The 23728-nt window shown below is 43.4% G+C and overlaps 2 long non-coding RNA genes across 5 annotated transcripts in view; one reads left to right on the forward strand and one right to left on the reverse strand.

Annotated features, from left to right (window-relative positions):
- LOC144300451 (uncharacterized) overlaps window positions 1-23728 on the forward strand; it is an 87382-nt gene that overhangs the window by 19218 nt on the left and 44436 nt on the right. The window lies entirely within an intron of this gene.
- LOC144300449 (uncharacterized) lies at window positions 1550-17591 on the reverse strand. 4 transcript variants are annotated; one of them, XR_013367075.1, is made up of 5 exons: window positions 17434-17591; window positions 16330-16718; window positions 10553-10766; window positions 5739-5906; window positions 3807-3980 (listed from the first exon to the last, which is right to left on the reverse strand). It is a non-coding gene; the product is annotated as an uncharacterized LOC144300449 (long non-coding RNA). The 4 variants fall into 4 exon arrangements; XR_013367076.1 differs by lacking the exons at window positions 3807-3980; window positions 10553-10766 and adding an exon at window positions 1550-1696; XR_013367077.1 differs by lacking the exon at window positions 10553-10766 and having other exon boundaries at window positions 16550-16718.

Here is a 23728-nt window from a genome sequence, read left to right on the forward strand (position 1 = left end):
AGGACAGATTGGTCAGGATGTTTGAACTATAAAATATATCTCAGAAGCAGAATGTAATTCTTATGGTTCTATTTCTTTTCTTATTTTTTTATGGTTCTATTTCAATGTTAAGTTACCTTAGAGTAGTATCTCATAGGTTTCGATGATATCTTGATGATAGAAAGTTGCTTTATAACTCATCAATATTTTTTCACTAAATAGATTGTTACAGTACATTTTGGCTAAATTTGAGTACATCATAATTTACTGTTTATGATATGGTGAGTAGTTGAGGGTACTGCAAGGCGAATATTTGCAGACACTTCATTTTCTAGTTTAAGTATTGACAGTATTCTCAATTTTATATGCTGGTCAACTGTATATATATGAATGTAAGCCTAGCAAATAAAAATACCTGATTTTTTTTTTTTTTTTTTGGCAGAGAAGAGGCAGGAACAGACTTAAAAACTTGTGCAAAGTTTCTCCTAAGTTTCATCAAATAACAGTATGCCAGGTCTGTGGGTCAGCATCGCTGGTTTGTGGAACTGGCTCTACTCTTTCATATCAGCTCACAGTCATTTTCCAAAATACTTTTAGGTTTCTAGTTAAAGGACTGTTGCCATGCCAGGACCCTGAATTGTGGCAGATACCGGAGGCCAGGACCAAGGACTGCCAAGGCTAGGCCGGGAATGGAATAAGGGAGAGCCAGACCCAGGAGCTGGCAAGACGTGGGAGTGCTTAGAAACTAGCAGTTAAAAATGGAGCCTGGGGAGCAGGGATGAGTCGGGGAACCCACGAATGTTAGAGGTGCCCCGGCCTGTGCCAATGACGAGGAGAACAGAGAACTGGCTGCAAGGAGCCCTGGCAACGGAGCCGATGTCTTCCTCTGCCAGCAAGCGTTTCCTGCACTTCTCACTGTGCTGAGGCTGTTCTCAGGTGGACAGCACGGGGGCTGGGGGTGGGGGGACGGCCAGCCCGTGAACCCCTGGGGAAGGGACACGTAGGAACCTGCCTGGGGCCACAGGGCAGGTGTAGGGTGGGCAGCAGCTCAAGTCCTTTACCTTCTGCTCCTGGCGCCTTTCAGTATACGGTGCAGGCTGCAGCATCCGACCTGGAAATGTTTTTTTCTGGTACAATAGTGCCCCTCATCTTCGTCCAACTCTAAGTAGATTAGTTAGTTACAGGGCAGGAAGCTGAATAGCTTCGGGCTTTAATCTCCTGGTTATTCTGGGGCCGTTTGATGTTAGCCCTTCCTTCAGACCAGGCTTTGAAAAGGCCTTATTCTTCTTCTGTGACAGAGAAATGACCAGGACACAACCATATTTTCAGTTCCAAGGGCTCTCATGTCTGTTTGCTTCATGCATTCTCTATACAAATACACAGAATGATTTTTTAAAAGAACATTTCTCTTTATGCTCTCTCTTTAGTGTATTTTTGTGTTGTTGTTGTTTCTTCCTCCTATTCCCTCGGAGCTCATTTTTATTCCATTAGGATGTCATTGGGCTGATACTTCAAGTGTGCTTACTCAGCCTGAGGGGTGAATATAGGATTAAGAACCCAGGCAGAGCCTGACAGCCACATTAATTGTTTACGTATTTATTACTTAACACATAGTATCGGTCGGCTTGCTATACTTAGTGGGAGCTGGCATCACACATCCTCTAGCTCCACTGGAAAACCTGCCTGACTTGGGCAAATCCAGTTGCAATTGTAGAATCTTAAAAAAAAAAAAAAGTGCAAATTTAATACTTTGAAGAGTATCCAGCTACAGTAATAAAATATTATTTGGGACAAGTTCTTAGGGGATCTATTTTACTAAAAGGAGAACAAACTTCTTAATCAGCCTATCAATAGTACTTCCATGGCACATCAAAGACGTTCACAGCATTGAGAATTTCATGCTTTTACTTGTTTTACAAATTCTGTGATCAATTTTATATTACTCGTTTGCTTAGTAAATTCTTTTCTCATCCATCATACAAAAGTAAAATTCACTTCTATTGCTATGCACATCCCACATAACTTGATTATAAATGTGATTGTGTCTTCAGTTCCCGTATGTGTGCTATACCCAAGGTTTTCTTTACAAACATGACCTTTTCGTGGGCGGTCATACTCTCCTAAATAATCAGTTGTATCTTTGCACCATGCAACAAAGACAAACACCAAGGAACTTCGCTTGGCTGAGTAGACGCAGTAGGATGTTTGTCTCATGGGCTTCCAAGTTTCAACTTGATATTAATTTCAAAAGAGGTGATGGGTATACGGTTCTGGGCTTCACCACCTCTATCTTGCAACATTTCCCTTAGGTTGTCGGAGAGCTCCAATCTGTTTTTTCAATGGGGGACCCGAAGGAATGTCAGCCCGTCAGCCTCGGGCTTAAATCTGAATAAGACATTTTAGAAGGAGAGGAAAGAAAAAGTCGTACAAGAATGCAGATTCAGAAGAGGAAGAGTGACGTGCGAGTTGGGGGCAGTGCTGGGGGAACCCTGAAAGTCCCACCACAAAAGCACGCTTCCCCAAAGCCTCCAATTAAGCCTCAAAGCACAATCAATTTCCCTCTTACCCAGAGACAATATTATGTCGTTCTAAGGAGGTGGCATATGGGAGCTACTGGGAAGGCCGTCCAGTCCAATTAAAAGGCAGATAGATCAGAGAACCCGGGGCTCCTAAAGCTGTCTGATCTTTTGCCTATGATTTGTCTCAAGTGCAACTGACAGCCCCCACTTGCAATTACAATGCGGAGCCTGGGATAGCCGGAGACTGGTCCAGCAGCGAGGGAGGGGTCGACCATTTACATGCAGTTAATTATTAAGGGCTGTCAGATGTCAGAATGGGAATTGGTAATATTGTGGTTAAACGCCCACCACATGTCTAATTTGAGTTGTGCCCACTACCTCCAGCACCAGTTCAAATTAAGTCCACATTAATGTCTGATGACTCACAGCTGTGCAGCACACAACTTTGTGCCTGGGGCGGGTGGTGAGGGTGGGTGCAAGGGGGGATTTGCATATCAGTGCCAGATAATGATTATGAAAGATGTGGCATTTCTCTTTGTTGAAATAGGCATCCGGTAAGCTCGAGCCGTAGTCATTATTACTACTTTTGAAAACCGTCATCCCGCTTCCAAAAATCCTGCTCTAAGTCAGCTTCTCGGGGCACTTAATCAAGTTTTAAAAAGGCGGATCCAGGTGAAACCATACGCATGTTGTCATTGGGTCCCAAATAGGCCCTAAAGAGATCAGAATCTGGCCAAATGAGAAGTGAAGGACAGCCTGTCTTTATAATCATTCTCTATTAAACTTGATGAGAGTTTATATATTGGGCTGCCAAAATGCTTTTTTTTTTTAGGATTATGATTTTGAATATAGTGCTCCAAGTCAGCCCCTGGAGCGATGGCCTTGATGCCCACCTGCCTACCATTTGGTTAAGGGAGTTCTCCGGGGGTCTTCCACTGTGCCAGTGATCTCACAGCAGGCTTCCATCCATCCAGACAGGCAGAGAGCAGGTGTCACTCGGCTTGGAGGGACACTCTGATGGTGTCCAGGGACTTCGGAAGCTTTGAGAGTGATGGCCGACTTCCAGCAATCCAGAGGGCTGTGCAGGGAACCCCTCATGCAGAAATATTTTGGGGTCCTGGGCATACATATGGTTTTGTGATACGTGGTAAGCGGTAAGCAGAAGGAAATGGAAACTGGGGGTTGTGGTAGGGAGCCAGGTGGGCATATTGGCATCCTCGCCCTTGGCCATTCCATGGGCTGGCTTGCAAGAAATGGCACGCTTAGAGTGAGGCTAGGGTTAGGCACTCTTTCTTGACTTCCGAGAAGAACCAGAACATGAATGCTTTATTTACAAAACAGATGGTATAGACTCTTTAATCAGAAATCATACAATCTCACCATTTATAAGCAAATCAGCATGAGATCATTCCGTAGAAACAAAGCAAAGCTTAAAAAAAAAAAAATCATGCTCATTCTTGGCACCAGAGGTGTTTCGTTTCACTGCAAGAAAAAAAAAAAAAGATACTGTGAAAGACAGATGAAGGGAAAACAGGACTTTGATAATATTTAAGCATTTTCAACACTGGCCGGAGAAGCATTTAGGAAACACAAGTGGATGTGAGCGTGTCACCCACTTGGGTTTCTTGCTAAACCGATAGCAGTAGCTGTGGAATGGAGACCTCGCTAGGGGCCAAGAGACTATCAGACTTGTTTCCATTTGGAGTGCCTAAAAAAAGGCCTGTGTGGGGAGGCGGCCTCCGAACAGGAGCAGGGGGCCAAGTGCAGGCCACAGCCTGGTCACTCTGGTTAGTGTTCTCTTTCTGTCCTCCAAGTGGCCGGTTGGGAAGCCCAAACATAATGATCTGTTAAGGACAGAGATCACAGCTTCTGCGGTTTCCAGAAGCTGCTGCTGACATCGTTTTGACAAGAGCCCCGGCTCAGGGGTCACTTGAGTTGGAGCTGTGGGCTTTGTGTCCTGAGAAAACTTCAGAACCCGGGACCGGTGGGGGTGATGCAGAGTGTGAGGTTGCTTGCTTTCATCAGGTTTTTGTGTCTGAGCCCCGGGCCCGTGCTTCCCTGGTCGTCACTTACTGAAAGCAAAGTTATTTTGCGCCGGTGCCGGGAGAGTCGGTCGTGACTGTGCAAACTGCAGTGCTCCCTGAGCACTAACCGGGCGGAATGACTGTACAGTCATAACTCTGCCACTGGGGGCTCGTCTGAAATCACCCGGGCGTGGGATGACTAACACTCGGCTGACGGCACATCTGGGTGCGAGGTCTTTTTTCTTTTCCGTCTATTTCTCTGGTTTCCTGTTTTCAGAAACCTTCAAAAGCCCGGCCTTTCTGCTTTGATAGCAGTTTCTCTGCCTTTTGAAACCCTAAGTTCGACGAATTTTTCTGTACTCGGGATCACATTTCTTAAAAGGCCTGGAAGGTAGTGCCGTGGACGGATTGGGATAGAAATTTGTTGTTATGACATCTACTGGGTCTTATGAAAAGGGTCTTGTGCCTGAGAAAGTGTTATAAGTCTTCTCGCCCAGTGATAGAAGCCAATAACTCTAAGTGGAGAGGTAGTCCGCAGGAGCCCCAGAACCTTCGGTCAGGTTTGTTCTGGTTCTAGGCCTGGCCAGGAGCTAGTTCCCTAGTCCTGAAAAATGAAGTCTGCGGACGGGCTGATGCACATGCCCATGGGGTTGTGTTCTTGGCGGGCGGAGATGGAGTGAAGCTGTCACCCTCAGCCCGGGCCTAACCATTCCCCCTCTTTAGTGAGTTAATTTTAACTCTAGCATCTCAGTACTTCTTTGGCAAAATAGGGGAAATGATGATACCCTCATAAGTTCATTATGAGACACCATTGACAGGGTGCATGTAAGGCACTAGCCCGGTGGCAGACGGACAGCAAGAGCTCAACCCCGGTGCCCTTCTTTCCTGTCTTTTCCTCCCATGACTTCACTTCACAAATATCTTCATGACAGTATCTTTCATTTCAGACGTTATATATAGCTTTCAACAGTTTCATGCCGATGATTTTTGATACTGCACTTCCTAATTGATTAGCACTTACTGCACGACATTGATTTTTTTTATATAACCGTCGGTTTCATATCTGTCTTCTTAGAATATACTAGCTCTTCGAAGGCAGGGGCCATGCCTGCCTTGTTCACTTCGGTATCCTTGGTGCCTCCCATCACCTGGCACAGAGGACACACTCAACATTTGTTAGATAAATAAATTCATCCTTACGAAAACCCAGACTCACATGTGGTGGGGGGAAAGGGAGTCCCATTGGAGAGCGAGATAGTTGGTGGCAAACAATTGTCCTTGTCTACTGTCCCAGGTCTTCTGATTGCTGCTCTCATATCCAGTAACCATATGGCAGTTTCCCTGGCATGGTCTTGTCCAGTGCTTAGGTACCTGGTGTAAGGTCCTGTAGGATGATAGGGAGAGCAAGGATGAATAACAAAATGTCCATTAAACTAGAAGCCTTATGCTTTTTTACTTGGAAACCCTTGGGATGAATTAACCATCAGCCTTAAATATCGGCCTCATCTGGGTCGTGCCGACTCTAGGGTTCAACACTGCTGAATGCTTTCCCACATTAGGCTTGGGGTACATGACATTTCCTTTATCTTTTCTATTGTCCACTGTTACCCCCTCCCTCCTGTGCCTGCCTACATCCTGTTTATTCAGATCTCAGCCTGGAAGTCACTTTCCATACCACGCAAATGTAGGTCAGGTCCTCCTTCAGGTGAGATCTTGTATTTCACCATAACTAACGTGGAGCATGCTATGCTGTAATTTCCTTCCTTATCTGTGTCACTCTCCAATGCTTAAGCTTTCTAAGAGCAAGAAACGTGTCTATCTCATATGTCCAGAACCCAGCACAGTGCCTAGCATAAAATAAAAGGTGCTCAAGGGGCGCCTGGGTGGCTCCGTCATTGATTGAGTTAAGCATTGACTCTTGATATTGGCTCAGGTCATGATCTCAGGGTCATAAGATCAAGCCCCACAGAGAGATTCTCTCTCTCCCTTTCCCTCTGCCCCTGCTCCCCACCTCCCACTCGTGTGCATGCCTATGTGCGCTCTCTCTTACTCTAAGAAAAATAAAATATGCTCAAAACATGTTTGTTGACTGAAAGTAGAAAGGGAAAGTCCTATATAAATCGTTCTCCCCCGTTAATAATCACTTTTATTATTGGCAAGGCAGATCCAATCAGCAACTTTAAGACAGTATGCCTGTGTGGGTCACTTACTATAGAGATTTATGAATATTAGAATATTTTAAAATAAGTTAAGGCAGCACGCTTTTGAGTCCATTTACTGACCTTCCCCACTGTGAACTGGCTTTTTGAAAGCGAGGTGAATAAAGTTGGTTTGCCCTTCTTAAAATCCCCTCTTGTACCTACATTGGTTATTTGGATTTCCCATGACTCGGTCATTTTGGCTCCATTTTCACCAGGAAATAAGCCCCACCCTCTGCGATATCTTTGTCTTTGGTCTCCAGCACAGTGAGGGGCACAAAATACCTGTGTTGGGTCTTAGGACATTTAGGAACCTTTCTCGGGGTATGAGAACCTTCACAGTTTCTGGGATCTAAGCAACCAGGAACAATTCCCCACTGTTTTCAACTAGGACAAACAGAAAAAAAAAAAAAAAAAAGATTGGAGGGAGGAGAAGAAAACCCTGGTCTCTGATATATAACCCTTCCATATGAAGTGCACGTCAGTCTGACATAAGTAATTAGCTGTCAGGTGCTGGGCTTTGCCATCAGAGGCCAATTTTCAGATTAGTGTTAATTGCAGGGGGGCCTGATGGCCTTTGCTCCCACCCCCTCACCCCTTCAGTGGGCTCCCTTCCCCAGCTTGCTGCCAGTTTGACTGGAGCCTGGAGTAATGGAGCTGGCAGGGTGGAATCAATTACTGGCCAATGAAGATTTTCCCACAGGTCTGGGCTTGGGAAAGGAGGGCTATTCCTGCTGCCTAGACAGCTGGCCTGACTGTCCACTGGGAAAGGAGCCTGCAGAAGGAGAGGGAGGGGCCACGCTCGGTGATCAACTGCTGACACCCCATACATTATTGACAGGGTTTGGCAGAGGTGCCGTTGCTCCTTCTCTACTTGTCCTCTCTCCCCGTGTTGTGCCTGTACTGACTCCCAGTTTGTCCCAACACCCTGCTGTCCGAGTGAAAGCACAGACAGACAAAATCCAAGTCCAATTTGTTTATGGGTCTCCACGCAAGAGGAAAAAGAAAAATGAAGATGGCATAGCATTATTATAGTCTAACGGCAACGTTTGGACATCAATGTTGTTAGCGTGATTTTTTTTTAAATTTGAAATTTTTATTTATTAGGGTTGCGCTTTGTATGATATGATTTTGGTTCAGTGGTGGTCACCACAGATGATTCACGATGGCACCTGGGTTTTATCGTCACTTCCAAAGTTTCGTGACAATTTCAGGCTTTGGTCAACATAGGGACACATTCTGAAAATCCATTCCCCACTTCCGCATCTGAGGTTTTCTGCTCTGCAACAATAATAAAAGCTACATAAAGATGTTTTGCTCTCAGAGACCTACTATGGTTTATGCCTTTAGCTGAAATTTTGAACAAAAATAACCCTTTGAATGCTGGCAAATTGTGCTTTGTCTTTTTTCTTCTGCTAATGGTTTTTTAGTATGCAGGGTTAATCAAACAAAAAAATCCAACATTGTCTTAATGGTATTATTGACTTTTCAAAAGCAAAGAATTTGTATTAGATAATTGTGCCAAAATCCATTAGCCATTGATGTAAACATTTCAGAGAAATTTTGGCATTTGAAAGATGCATTTAACTATTCAACTTTCTGAAAAAAGGCATTAAAACAAGACAAGTACACTGGAAGAGTGATGTAGAAACTAGTGCCACACTATACAAAATCAAAATATTTATGCACGAAAATATTTTAAGAACCTTCCACTTAATTTTCCTTTTCTTGTTTTTCTTTTCCTTTTATGAAACTAACGTTCGGACTAAATTCTTTTTCTCTGTGTGTTTTGTATGTAAAACTTATGCGGATTTTAGAGGGAGTTTAGCTGTATAATTAAAATAGTATTTGGTGACTATTACTCAGTTTAAAATTAAATAAGACGTGGATATTACAGTTAAACAGGTTCCATAATAGCCTTTGGATGACAAGTTTCGGATACTAGGCCTGAAAGGTCTCTTGGAAACATAACAGTTGGGATGAGAAATACAAGTCTGAGATCCACCTGGCCATACTTCCTGTAATCACAGGAATGTGATCGTGGGAGACTTTCCTTTCTCCCTATTAGGATAAGTGGTTCCCTGCTCTTTGCCCTAGAGGAAGGCTAGAGGCTGGGGCATAGGAGGTGGAGACGAGAATCACAAATCCTCCCTCCTATTTTCTATTTGGGGCTGAGATGGGAGGGCAAGCATGCGACTTCTTTTAAACCACACCTGTGACAATGTTAAAGGGTTCTAAATTTCACAATGACTGATTTGTGACCAAAGTCCTGTGGCGAAATGTCCTGGTCAACCTCTATGGAATCTTGAATTGCTGGTCGCTGAAATGTAAAATAATATCAATACTCATTTTGTCGGAGCCACTACCAAATTATCTCGCCCTATCTCTAGCATGGAGAAGTCTCATATTAATTAGGGCAAAGTAGTTCTGTGATGTGATTCACTAATCTGATTTCTGCTTTTAGAACATTCACCAAGTTTGTCTTCTGATTTTGTTGCCTGGAAAATATTATTCTCTTTATTTTGAAGAATGGAGTTAAAAGGCTGGGCTAAGGGTTGCTCCTTTGTGCTGTCATGGTGTCCTGATGCATTTATCACATTCTAAGTTCTTTTTCTTCCTATATCTCTGGTTTGTAGGGTCCCTAAGACTAGAGATTTCCTATTTTATTTTTCTTTTTAAGATCTAGCACATAGAAGGCTTTCAATAAATGTTCAGCAAATTTTTAAAAAGAGGGAAGAATGAGGAGTGAAGACAAAATGACATCGAAAGGTAGAACTCGCCTGTTCATCAATGATTGCAACTTGCAATGTGTAGACCAAGTCATCATGAAGATTGAGATTCTTAATGGTCTTTGTACTCCCAGTGTTGCCATTCGACAAAGAATTTAAGCTTAGCTCAGAGAGACTCATATCACATATTTAAAAGACAATAAAGATGGGACACTGGGTGGCTCAGTCTGGTGAGCTTCTGACTCTTGGTTTTAGCTCAGGGAAGAGCCTCCCAGTCTTCAGCTTAACATGTTTGTCATTATTTAGGCCCTTCATCTTCTCAAAGAAAGTTGACTCTCCTTATGTGGGGCCAAGTAAGAGTCTCAGATATGAACCACAGCTCCCAAAGCCAGGAGCTCAGTGTTGGGTTCCCAGCCATTCATCCACTCTGTCAGAGGTACTTCTCCCTCCTGTGGCCACTGTTTGAGGTGTGCCCAGTATCCATCAAACTAGCCATTGGACAATTTGTCCTCTAAATTTCAGATGATATTGGGGGACATTTTTCTTCCCCCCACCCCTTTCTGAGATCAAGAGCTATTACCTCTTGGGCTCTTCTTTCAATAAAGAAGGAGAAATTAACTTTCATTCACATATTTAAAAAAATCCTTTGACATGCCAAGTACTCTAAACTTTGATTCAAATGATATGGTCCTGTACAGAGAAAAGCTAAGTGAAGGAAAGAGCTGGTCTCCAGAAATATTGGGTAATTGTGGTAACTGGGATGCATTTTGAAGCAGAAACTGTCTCTGATGGAGATTTATGTAGGTCATTTACAGTGTGGCCATTCAGCACCATGAACTCATCTACATACAAGGGAAATATTTTCATAAATATTAAATGGATGCATCTCAATTTTCCTCTTTGCATTTCCCACTATCTGATAGCTTCCCAACCTGTTAGAAACCAAGCCAGGAGGGTAGATTAAGGTGAGACTTCAACAACAAATTTTACAACCAACAGGAAAGAAAGGTCGTTCTAGGTTCTTCTATCAGTCGGGTTATCCAGAGAAACAAAATGATCGGTTATCTATCTATCCATCTATCTATGATAAAGAATCAGCTCACACAATTATGGAGACTTTAAACCCCAGAATCTGCAAGGTGAGTCAGCAGGTGGGAGATCCAGGAGAATCAATGGTTTAGTTCTAGTCCAAGTCTGGGGACCAGGAGAACAGATGGTGTAGTTCAGTGTGAAAGCCAGCAAGGTTGGGGACCCAGGAAGAGTCAATGTTAAAGTTCAAGTTCAAGGAGGAGTAAACCTGATGTTCCAATCCAAAAGCTGTAAGGCAGGAAGAATTATTTCTTATTGGGAGAATTGGCCTTTTTGTTCTATTCAGGTCTTCCACAGACTAGAGGAGGCCACCTGCACGCATTAGGAAGGGCAATTTGCTTTACCCAATCTACTGATTAAATGTTAATCTCATCCAAAAACTCCCTCCCAGAAACATTAAAATAATATTCAGTCAACTATCTGGGACCCTTGTAGTCCAGGTGCAATTCTTGGCCCCCATATGCATCTTCTCAAACCATGCTTAATCTCCAAAAAAAGGCAATGACATCATAATCCTGCCCAACATGACAAAACTATCCCACATACAACCGAAAGCATACTAACTTCTTTCTCAAAAGAGGAAGTAAAGTTCTTGAGTGATGTTTATTCTTCTCCTTAATATCCCATAACTTAAATACTATGACATAAAGTTAATGAGACTTAAATACTATGATATAAAGTTAATACATCTTGTTACATGATAGGGGATAAAAGAGAGAGGAAAAACCCCAAAGATATTATTTGTAACAAAACGAGAAGGAAATACCCATGCAAATTATAGTCCTCAATTCTGTAGCTGGCCTCAAAGTTGTAGCTGGTATTTATAACTATCTTCTACTACCCATTCTATATTCTCTTTGCCTTCAGCAAGCACCTCAGTTGATCATGGCTCTTTACATGGTGGAATGACCATAGCCTTTATTCCTAAAAGTTCTAGGCCATTAGTAGTGTGGATTGGATTACTATAGTTTTCCATTGACCTTAATCACAGGGCGTGATGATACTAAGAGATTTCCTAGGAGATCTCCTGTATTCTAAACACGCTCTTCTTTGTGGAAGTGTGGAATAGTGGTCCAATACCACTTCCATTTGATGATGGAGCACTGCTGTGCATGCCCAACTTTATGGCGTAATGTTCAGATAACACCCCGTTCATGATGGGCAGCTCGGCTTGCCTGGTAACTTTGCAGCCCATGGTCAAGTGTTCAGTCTCTCTGCAGGCTCAGTAGCAGGCCAAAATCTGTTTTTCAAAAGGAGAGCAATTGGCTTTGCTGCAGAATCCTAAGGGCCTGCACTGAACTTCCTACGAGGGCTTCCCAAAGGCCCTAAACAGCATCCCTATCTGCCACTCCCACTTGGTTCGGCTGGCCTGTGTAGCAGAGCAGCTGGCACAGAAGTGTGGACCTTTTGTGGAACCTTCCCTTGTTCTGGGCCCCACTTAGAACTAGCACCTTTTTTGGGGGGTCACTCAGTGGTTGGGCTGAAGTAACACAACCAAATGAGGAGTATGTTGCCTCCAAAATCCAAAAAGGCCTAGTAGGTGTTGTACTTCTTTTTTGATTATAAGATGGGCTAGCTAGATACAACAGCTTATCCTTCATCTTAGAAGGGATATCTTGACATGCCCCATGCCACTGGACCCCTAGGAATTTCACTGAGGTAGAAGGCCCTGAACTTTTGTCTAATTCAATTCCTATTCTTCAACATGCAAATGTCTCTCCAATAAGTCTAGAGTAGTTGCTACTTCTTGCTCACTAGGTCCATTCAGCATAATTTCATCCATGTAATGAACCAGTGTGATAGCCTATGGAAAAGAAAGGCAATCGAGACCCTTGTGAACTAAATTATGGCATAGAACTGGAGAATTGCTGTACCCCTGAGGCAGGACAGTGAAGGTGTGTTGCTGGCCTTGCCAGCTGAAAGCCCACTGCTTCTGGTGGGCCTCATGGACAGGCATGAAGAAAAAGACATTTGCCAGATCAATAGCTGCATACTAGAAAGTTTGTTACTGTGTTAATTTGCTCAATCAGCAAAACCACATTATTGTAGCAGCTGCAATTGGAGTCATCACCTGGTTAAGCTTATGATAATCACTTGTTACTGTCTATGATCCATCTGTCTTCTGCATAGGTCAGTTGGTGAGTTGAATGGGGATGTGGTGGGGGTTTTAAATCTTTGATGGTGGCACCAATCTCTACAGTCCTTCCAGGAATGTGGTATAGCTTTTGGTTTACTATTTCCTTATGTTGAGGTAGTTCTAATGGCTTCCACTTGGTATTTCCCACAGTGCCACTCCACAGGTCAGGGGACCAATGTGAGGATTCTGCTAGCTGCCGAGGAGGTCTACTCCAATTACATATTCCAGAACTCAGGAAATAGCCACAGGATAGCTTCAGAGACCCACTGGGTCTATTGTGAGACTCCATTGATCTGACCTCCATAAGCTTTTATTCTGACCAAGAGACCACAGCAACACTTTGGGTCTCCTGGAACTAGGGTCCAGAGCCAGCATTCAGTACCTGGAAGTTCTGATTATTTCCTTTCCCTCAATTCACAGTGACCCTAATAAAAGGCATAGGTCCTGCTGGGGAAGAGTGTGAGAAACATTAATGGTCTACATTTTTGGCAGTGTATTGGGATCCTTTTTTAAGGAACCCTGGCTTCTCCTTCATTCAAGGGGCTTTGGGCCTGTATAGCAGCTCAAGTCTGGAAATTGATTGAAGGGCTGTGACTCTCTGTTTTGATGACTCAGGTTAGTCTTTTGTTTACTTGGCCTAGAACTTTTCCACTCTTACAGATCAAGTAGGAATTTCGTAGCCTTCTGTATTAGGCAGGGTTCTCCAGAGCAACAGAACTCAGTGTGGTTAGAGTCTGCGGTACACCCTGGAGCTGCCCTTGGCTCGCACATCACATGGATGTTGGGAGTTAGTGCATTCGCACGGAGCCTGCTATGAGAGGGTGAGGTGGCCTTGCAGCAAAGAGTTGGTGGGGCCAAGGACTGCAGGGCTAGAAGACCAGATGGAGGATGGGGCAGAAACTCAGAGGGGTCAATCGCCAGTGAAAGCCAAGGGGAGGCCAAGCCAGCAGGGAGGGCCCCACACTCTGAGCTGACAAAGAATAGACCACAAGTTGATCAGCTGCAGGATGTTAGCAACAGACACCAGCTGAACGCTCAGGAACCACTCGAGCCAAAGATTCCCCGGTGGAGTTCAGAAGAGCCACTCTGCAGCTGGTCCAGAGAACAGCAGGCCAGTCCTAAGACCCAGTCATCCTGCCTCTACGAGGTCACTGGGCCACTCGGAATACCTAGCTAACCTTCTGGAGAGGATCGAGGGAGGAGAAATATAAAGGGAGAGACTGAGCATCTCCTAAAGACCTGTTTGAGGACATCGCATTGGATTAAAAGTTTAAAACAGAGACTTGCTTCTTGCCTTCTCACTTCTTGGCTGATAGAGCCAAATTAAACGCAGAGCAAAAAAATAAACTCATTTTCTCTGCATAACTGAGTTGAGTGTGAGCATCTGTGGTCCCTCTACGCCTGTGATTGTTTTCTCTCAGTAACTTACATCCTCTAAGCTGTGATCAGGCCCATAGGCTGTGGTTGGAGAATGCGGAATCACTGCTGTGGGAACGTGAGCGTGGCCCTTCACTTCTTGGGGCCTCTGTTTCTTCATTTGTAAAATGACAGCGGGGGTTAAGATTTTCTCTAATGTTTCTTCCACCCCCACAATTCCATGACTCAATAAGAAAGGGAAAACAAGCTCATGGTACTCTATGGACTATGCTAGTGCTTTTCAGATCTCTCCACTACAGTTTTCTAGTGGCAGAGAAGAGAGAGCTTGCACCTCCCAGGGTTGTGATGGGTTTGGCTTAAAGCATCCCATCGCAGGTTGCAAAGTTCCATAGAGTCCTGTGTGTTTTTTTTTTTTAATGCACATAAATTTTATGTTTCATAATATATCCATGTTTGTTTTAATATAAAAAGAGTGCTTTAAATTACTTATCATTGACTAAAACTTAGGGACTAGAAGACATACCATGTTTCCTTTATGGCTTGAACTACTCCCTAAGAAGCCCAGGATGGGATTTACTGAGGCTGGCATACTTGCCAGTATAGACATTCAAATCGTAGACTTAGTGACCAGGAAGTCCCACCTGCCTGCTCCAATGAGGGCTTTAGTTTCTTCCCGTGAAATAGAGTGTCCTAACCAAAACCACAATGAGATATCACCTTGCACACATCAGAATGGCCACTAACAAAAGAACAGAAAATAGAGGTACTTGGGTTGGTTAAGCGTCCAACTCTTGATCTCAGCTCAGGTCCTGATCTCAGGGTCATGAGTTTAAGCCCTGCACTGGGGCTCCACGCTGGGTGTGGAACCTACTTTAAAAAAAAAAAAAAAGAACAGGAAATAACATGTGTTGATGAGGATGTGAAAAAGTTGGAATTCTCGTGCACTATTAATGAGAGTCTAAGATGATGCAATCACTATGGAAAACAGTATGGAGGCTCCTCCAAAAAAATTAAAAATAGAATTACGATAAGACCCAGCAATCCAGTTTCTGGGCATATATCCAGAAGAACCCAAAAGCAGGATCTCAAAGAGATATTTACACAGCTACGTTCATCACGACATCATTCACAACAGCCAAGAGGTAGAAATAACCCAGGTGCCCACTGACGTACAACTGGATAAAGAATATGTAGTATATATATGACAATGGAATGTTACATGGTCTTTAAAAAGATGGACATCCTGTCACGTGCTGCAGCATGGCTGAATCTGGAGGACATTGGGCTAAGCCAAATAAGTCAGACACAAAAGGGCAAATGCTCTATGATTCCAATCCCACGAGGTATCTAAAATAGCCAAAATCAGAGAAACAGAAGGAAGAAAGGCAGTTACCAAGGGCCAGTTGGGGGAGGGCAGAGGGATTAGTGTTTAGTGGGTTTCAGTATCATGTGATGGAATAGTCTGGAGATCTGTTGCACCACAATATGAATACATTTAACACTACTGAACTGTATACTTAAAAAGAGTTCAGACGGTAAATTTAAATTCTGTTTTTTTTTTTTTTTTTTACTGCAGGAGGAAAAAAAAGAGTCTCTTTCTTTAAGTGGTAGGGTTACCTTTGAAAAAAAAACAAGCACAAGACGGGATACTGGCCCACACATGGCAATGGCCATCCTCTCCCATCCAAACCCGCTTTTCGTCCCCGCAACCGCATCCTCAAGAAGCCAGAGGACGTGGTCTTCAGCCCTTTGACTACTGTGCGCTCTCCAAAGGTTAGAAAGTATGTGCGTGCAGGCAAGGGAGGCTGGGTTACTGCCTTGTGGGAATTCGCTGCCAATTTTGCCCTTGCATTTCACATTTTCCAATTCGTTATTTTTGTTGATCAAATTCCAGTCACTTCAAAGGATATACTGAGGATGTGTATCATTTTCCAGAATTATTTTAGGTAGTGTCAATGTGACTTTACTAAGGATGTTAGGGAATCAGCGGGGCTATGCGTGTGCACGTGCGTGTGCGTGCACACAACACCCTGACACAGTCCCTCTCACATGTGCCCTTCCCGCCGCCCCAGTCTCACCCCACAGCAAACACGATGAATTCACATCCTGGGGAGGGGGGGTGCACCACCAACAAACTCCGACCGGAGGAAACAATTTCAATTCAATCAGAGGCCTCCTGCGGTTGGAGTTTACGAGGACTGCTGCCAAATCCCCCTCTCTTGGCGGACAAACTGTGCAGACTTCAAGCCTGTTGGGAGGGTGAGGCGAGTTTCTTACTTTCAAAAGAGGGTCGATCCAAGATGTTTGTATTATTTCAACACTGTTTTTCCTATGGAGCCGGGGGTTGGCGGGGTGGGGGTGGGAAGTTCTTTCCTTGTTCCTGATATTTTCCAGAGATCAAAATTAAAACACAATGCGCTGAGGGTAATCAGCAAGGCTTCAGAAGAATTGCGTGTACTTTTGATTTCTATAACAACCCACACAACACGTTTTTAACCTCCAATTATGTGCAGAGGTACACAGCTGAGCAGGGAGGTCTAGGTCTCAGCCCCAGAGTTCTGCTTCCGAATCCTTCCACGTGGTTGGCAGGTGTTTTGGAGGCTCATCGACACCAGTGAGGGTTTTTCCTTCACCCATTTGCATTGGGTTCTCAACCAGACACGGCCCTGAGGAGTTAACGAAAGTCATTTCTTGCCCTTCCAGAAGTTCCATGGGAGATCCACAACATAGACCCCCCCACACACATTTGTGACACATTTAATTCATCATGAATCCTTTTTGCTTAACTCAAACAGTAAGTATTGGGTTCTGCTCTGGCCCAAGCAGTGTGCCTGGTAGGAGGCACAGCGAGTTGTACCAGCAAATGGTGCCAGCAGCGAGCTTGTAGGCCCAGAGGGGGAGAACTACAAGCGAGAATGGCAATGCGTGGTGGTAGGTGCTGGGAGAGCTTGTGTCTGTTAGGCTTTCTTCCAAGGAACAGAGCATCCCTCCTGTATCTCATCAGGACGCTAGGGACGCTAGGTATGACAACAGCTCTACCTGCCAGCCTCTGGGAAGTTGGGACAGTAGGTAAATGTGGGACAGGAACCCTGGGCAGCTTTCATAACCACTCCGCTCAGCAACACCTGCTGGGGTGACTCAGTTCCTCTGTGCTCCTCCCACTCCTGCTCCGTAATCTCCCTCCCCTCGTGTAGCTTTTCTCCACCTCAGGGCTCCTACTGACTCATCAAGGCTGCCTACCAGTGACTTCCCACTGACTGCCTCAGGAAGTCTAAATCTCCTCTCTTGTCTTTCAGCTTCTTCCCCTCCTGCCAAGTGCCCAATCGGATGTTTCAATTAGGAGGATGCTATAGTCTCGTAAAGCCCCTCTATTTCTCTCACCTTACCAGTCTATACCCACTTCTAGACCACCTACAGATTGGATCTCCTTGGCCTGATGCTTCTGTGGTCTTGTTCACCGTGGCCAAGGGGCAGGGCATCCGGCATGTCAAGCTTTGTGTGAGAGGCACCCAGGGAAACTCCCTGCAGGGGGCTCCTGGGCAGACAATCAGAGGGGACTGTCATCAGAACAGTCACTGGGGATGAGGGCATAAAGACACAGGGTTATGGGAACACAGACGGGGACAACCAGCCCAGCCAGCAGGCTCCAAAGAGACTTCACAGAGGAGGCTACTTTTAAGCAGAGCTTGAAGGGGGAGACAGAGGTTCTCCGGAAAGGCTCTTGGGGTCCTGGGGACAGAGATTGAACAACAGTATCCCAGATAGAGGAAACTTTAGTGTAAAGGTCACCAAGTGTGTGTGTGTGTGTGTGTGTGTGTGGTATTATAGTTGTTGGATTGTTTTGTTTTGATTCAGTTTTAACTCAAGCTAAGAATCTCTGCCTTTACTTTGTGACATCAGTAACCTTGATTGACTATGATACTGATACCTTTGGATTTATCCCTACCTATTATTCTATAATTTCCATTTTAAGTCAATTTGGACATTTTCAGATACAATAGGGGAAAATCAGACTATAACTCATCCTCGTCCTCACCCTCATTTTGAAATGGTCCATCTTTTACTAGAAACCACTCTGGAACAAAGCAAAGATTATGACAAGCCATGGTATAACCCAGGGAAATGCTGGGGTTGCTGTCCCTGGGTCTCTGTAAGCCATTAAGAAATTAACTTGTAGGGGCGCCTGGGTGGCTCAGTCGGTTCGGCGTCTGCCTTTGGCTCAGGTCGTGATCCCGGGGTCTCCAAGCTCCACGCTGAGCCGTGGGGAGTCTGCTTGTCTCTGCCCGTCCCCCTGCTTGTGCTCTCTCTCTCTCAAATAAATAAAATCTTAAGAAAAAAAAAAAAAAGAAATCAGCTTGTAGCGTAGGAGTGAAAGACTTGGATGTTTGGTTACGAAAGCACAAACATTAAGCTTTTATTTTTATCAAAGTTATACATATGCATAGTTTAAAAAGTCACCTAGCTCTGTACGGTTTGCTAAGAGAAACAGCTGTCCTCCAACCTCACCCCCCACCCCTTCCCCAAAGGCGACCACTGCCCTCTCCGGCCTACTCTTGCTGTGCTTGCCTCCGTGTCCCCAAACAGCATGATGCCAGAGCCACACCTTGGTTCTCCCTTCAGTTTGAGGTATTATTTGTGAACTTCCTAGTACAGAAGATGAGAGTTTAGTTCTCTTTCCTCCTCTTTACCCTCAGAAACATTTCCTAGTCCCCATGCCCACCTTTCAAAATGGTTATATGGCCATACAATGAGTTCATAGTTGGGACCATTTAAGATGAATTTCCTGTTTTCACGGGTTGACAAGTATTTTGCTTTTCTCCTTTGCTTAGGTTTTAATTTTTTTTGGGGGGAGGAGATGGATTTAGGAATTCAACCCCAGAATCTCCATCATTTGACTAGTTGCCTCCCCAAAATATTCATTCACATTATTCTATGGAGTTTAGGTTCTCAGAGAAGTTTCTCAGGAAGCCTGATCTGATCGATCCCATCTGGACAGTGCTCTCTGCTGCTGGTGCACAGTGATCATCCTAGATCTCCTTCCTTCCAGAGTCTTCGTTACCTCTCCTACATTGAGACTCCTGTTTCCCGACTGCTGTTTCTTCCTCTTCCTCATTTTTGCTCTCTTGCTTTGCTACAGCACATTTTCTAGTAGCTTCCAGAGAAAGGGTGAGTGGGAGGTAAATTTTAGTGTTGTATTAGTCAGCTCGGGCTGCCACAACAAAATATCACAGACTGGTGGGCTTAAATAATAGAAATTTATTTCTCACAGTTTTGCAGGCCGCAAGTGTCATATCAAAGTGTCAGTCAATTCTGTTCCCGGTGAGAGCTCTCTTCCTGGCGTGTAGATCGCTGCCTTCTTGCTCTGTCCCCACATGCCTTCCTCCCTGTGTGTGCAGAGAGTGCAAAGGAGCTCTCTGGTGTCTCTTCTTATAAGGACACTAATCCTATCAGATAAGAGCCCCACTCTTATGACCTCATTTTGCCTTAATAATGTCCTTAGAGATCCCCTCTTAAATATAGCTATTTTGGGAATTAGGGCTTCAGCATATAAATTTGGATGTTGGAAGTATAAAGGGTATATTTTAAAACATATTTCTTTTAGTTTCACATTTGGTATTTGACACGGTGGGAGGTAATTTAGAAGCCATTATTGTTTGGGGTTCCTCCCATGGTTGCTGGTGAGAAGTCTGACGTCATTCTGATTTGTGATCATTAATACGTGAACTGTTCTCTCGCTTCTCTCTCTCTCTCACTCTCTTTCCCATTTGTAATATCTTTGTCCTCAGACTAAATTTAAGTATGATATGTCTGTATGGTGGTTTCTTTTCATTTATTGTGCTGGACCCTTAGCAAACCCTCCCTATCTAGAAAAACAGGTAAATTTTTTTGAATTATTTCTTTGTTTTCTGGTCTCTATTTCTGGTGTTCTATTCTAGAACGTTTATTTTTCACATTATACCTCCTGAACTAACCTTCTAATTATCTAGTCTTTCCCTTCTATCTTCCATTTCTTAGTATTTTTGCACTACTGTTTGAGAGATTTGCACAGTTTATCGCTTAAACTTTCTGTAGATTTCTTCAATCTGCATTAAATATTTTTTAAGACACACCTAAAATTTTTTTCAAAGATTGTATTTATTTATTTGAGAGAGAGAGCAAGTGAGAGAGAACATGAGCAGAGGGAGAGGGAGAAGCAGACCCCCCGATGAGGAGGGAGCCTGACACTTGGGGAGATCATGGCTCAAGCTCAGTGGAAGCAGACACCTGACTGACTGAGCCACCAAGATGCCCCTAAGGGCATTTTTTAAGGCTTCTTTTTTTTTTTTTTAATCATTCCTTCCTGTTTTGCAAATGTGATACCTTAATTTTTAATTCTCAGAAGGTTTGTTACCTTGAAATATAGTTGACATACAATATTATATTAGTTGCAGGTGTACAACATACTGATTCAACATTTATATACACTATGAAGTGATCACCATGAAGTCTAGTTACTGTCTGTCACCAGACAAAGCTATTACAATATTATTGCCTATATTCCCTAGGCTGCAGTTTACATCCATGATTTATTTGTTTCTCAGAAGATTTTAATGATAATTTTTAAAGGTTGTTTCTGGTTTGTTTCCTTTTCTTCTTTTTTTCTTTTCCCCCTTCCCATATGTTCATCTGTTTTCTTTCTTAAATTCCATATATGATAGAGAACAAACTGAGGGTTGATGGAGGGAGGTGAGTGGGGAATGGGCTAGATGGGTGATGGGTCTTAAGGAGGGGACTTGTGATGAGCACTGGGTATTGTATGTAAGTGATGAATCACGGAATTCTACTTCTACTCCTGAAACCAATATGGCACTGTATGTTAAGTAACAAAATTTAAATAAATAACTAAAAGTTGTTTCTGCAGTTTTTCTTTTCTACAATCATTAATTGCTTTATTATTATTATTAAATTATTTAATGGCAGTCTTGAATTATTTTAATTGCTTTTCTGTTTGCAGACTCTCTGAAAGGATCTAGCCCTGGGTCCCCTTCCCCACTTCCTTCTAGGGTTTGCACACTTTTAGAACAGCTGGTCTTATATCATTGGTGATTTCAGGGAGGGAAATTTTAGTAGAATGAGGAGGTGGAAGGAGGCAAGAGGGCAGAGGATGAGGACTACATGGGAAGGTGAAGAAGTGAAGGAGAGCAAGGCAGGCCTTTTAGTGCCCTTGTCTATAGCTGATAGTAATTGGCAACTGGCATTATATAATTAATGACAAATTATAAACGTTCATGAGCAAATAACTCCATTTAGAACAAAGTATAGGGAGAAAGACACAATTTGATACCTGCCTGAAATCCAACTGTGAGTTAACCCTGCCTGACCTAACTCTACCTTCATCTCAGACACTGAGTAAACAACCTTCCTTGTGCCTTATGGGCATTTCAAATATGCTGTGAGCATCCTTGGCTCACTCTGGGAACTTGCCTTTCCTTTTTCATAAAGGAGGCTCCATGTTCTGCTATACGGTCTATGTCACATGAAAAATTAGAAGGGAAAACTACTTTGTGCTTGTTCGTTATCTGCTATCTCACTTAATCCTTATACAACTCTATGAGATAAGTATTATCACCATGTTTTTTTTAAGACAGGGAACTGAAACTCAGAGAGGCCAAATTAATTGAATAAGATCATACAGCTAGTTGATCCCACACCAAGTGTAAAGCAGATTCGTCTATCAAGGAAGTTAATGCTCCTCTAGCGCCTCGGCCTTCGCACAGCTGGAAGGAATAAACTAGGACTGTCCCTATGTTTTTATGTCCCTAATCCTCTTAACTCTCAATTTTCCCCAGTCTTTTCCTTCTAAACTATTCTGTTTTAAAACTTGATTTTATCTAGAAATTAAAGTTGAGTTGCTTAATCATAGTCTTTAACCATGTCAGGTAGGTTTTTATTTATTTTTTATTTTTATTTTTTATTATTTTTAAAAGATTTTATTTATTTATTCATGAGAGACACAGAATGAAAAACAGAGACACAGGCAGAGGGAGAAGCAAGCTCCCCATGGGGAACCCGATGTGGGACTCGATCCCAGGACCCTGGGATCAGGACCTGAGCCAAAGGCAGATGCTCAATCACTGAGCCACCCAGGCACCCCAGATAGGTTTTTAATATAGTGTTTTTCAAGCTGAAGATCATCACCCGTTAGTGGGTTGTGACATAAATATAAAGGGTTGAAACTAGCATTTCAAAAAAGATAAAATAGGAAATATTCCTACTCCTATGAATGCTTGTGTTCCTATGAATTCACTGCATGTAGAGAGGGATAAGCCTGTTATATATGTGGGTATTTGTGTAGTGGGTCATGAGGTAGAATGTTCTTCCTATGCTGGGTCGTGCTCAGAAAAGGATTCCTGATTTATTACACATTGTCTTCCATAAATAGCCTGAGCCATTTTTTGGTATATACATTTTAAAACATATTTTAAACAAAATATACAATTTGTGTGGGATGAGAAAAACATCATGGATCCACTTGCTGCCACCCTATAGAGCCTTCTTTGGTGACCATTTTGTCCATGAACATTTTATATTTTAGCCACACCAAGTTAATTTAACCAAATAACTTTATTCATTTATAACATGTATCTAATAAAATGTGCTCATTCTAAGTGCATGGCTGGATGTGTTTTGTATACACTCGTTTAACCACTGTCATAAATCAATACGTACAGCACTTCCATCAAGCTAAAAGTTCCCTTCTTCACCCCTACTCCTCAGTCTCAGCCCCAGGCAACCACTGAACTGCTTTCCAGAACTTCACATATATCATATAACATATGTAATCTTTGTGTCTGATTTTGTTCACTTAGCATAATGCCTTTGAGACAATGTTCCTTTTTTTTTTTTAAAGACTTATTTAGCTTTTATTTTAGAGAGAAAGAGACAGAGAGTGTGGGGGGTGAGCAGAGGGACAGGAGAGATAGCATCTCAAGTAGACTCCGTGCTGGGCATGGAGTGGGTCTCGACCTCAGGATGCTGAGATTGTGACCTGAGCCGAAATCAAGAGGAGGACACTTAATCAATTGAGCTTACCCAGGAGCCCCGAGACAACAGTAGGCCATTCTTTTCATTGATGAGTAGTATTCTGTTGTATGAATGTAGTACAACTTGTTTATTCATCTGAAGGTCAGAGTTTGGTTTGTCTCCAGTTTTTTTTAAAAAAGATTTTATTCAGGGCAGCCCGGGTGGCTCAGCAGTTTAGCACCTGCATTCAGCCCAGGGTGTGATCCTGGGGTCCCAGGATCGAGTCCCGCGTTGGACTCCCTGCGTGAAGCCTACTTCTCCCTCTGCCAGTGTCTCTGCCTCTCTCTCTCTGTGTTCCCATGAATAAATAAAATCTTAAAAAAATTATTCATTTATTCATGAGAGACACAGAGGGAGAAGCAGAGACATAGGAAGAGGGAGAAGCAGGCTCCCTACAGGGGGGCCTAATGCTGGACTTGATCCCAGAACCCTGGGATCACGCGCTGAGCCAAAGGCAGACGCTCAACCACTAAGCCACATGGGCGCCCCTCCAGTTTTTGATTATTATTAATCAACTGCTATGAACATTTGGGTAAAATTTTTTGTGTGATCATTTACTGGAGGGGTGGTTAAATACCTCAGACTGTACTTGCTACATTCATGATACATCTAT

This window comes from Canis aureus, chromosome 28 (genome assembly GCF_053574225.1).
Source record: "Canis aureus isolate CA01 chromosome 28, VMU_Caureus_v.1.0, whole genome shotgun sequence".
Taxonomy (NCBI): domain Eukaryota; kingdom Metazoa; phylum Chordata; class Mammalia; order Carnivora; family Canidae; genus Canis; species Canis aureus.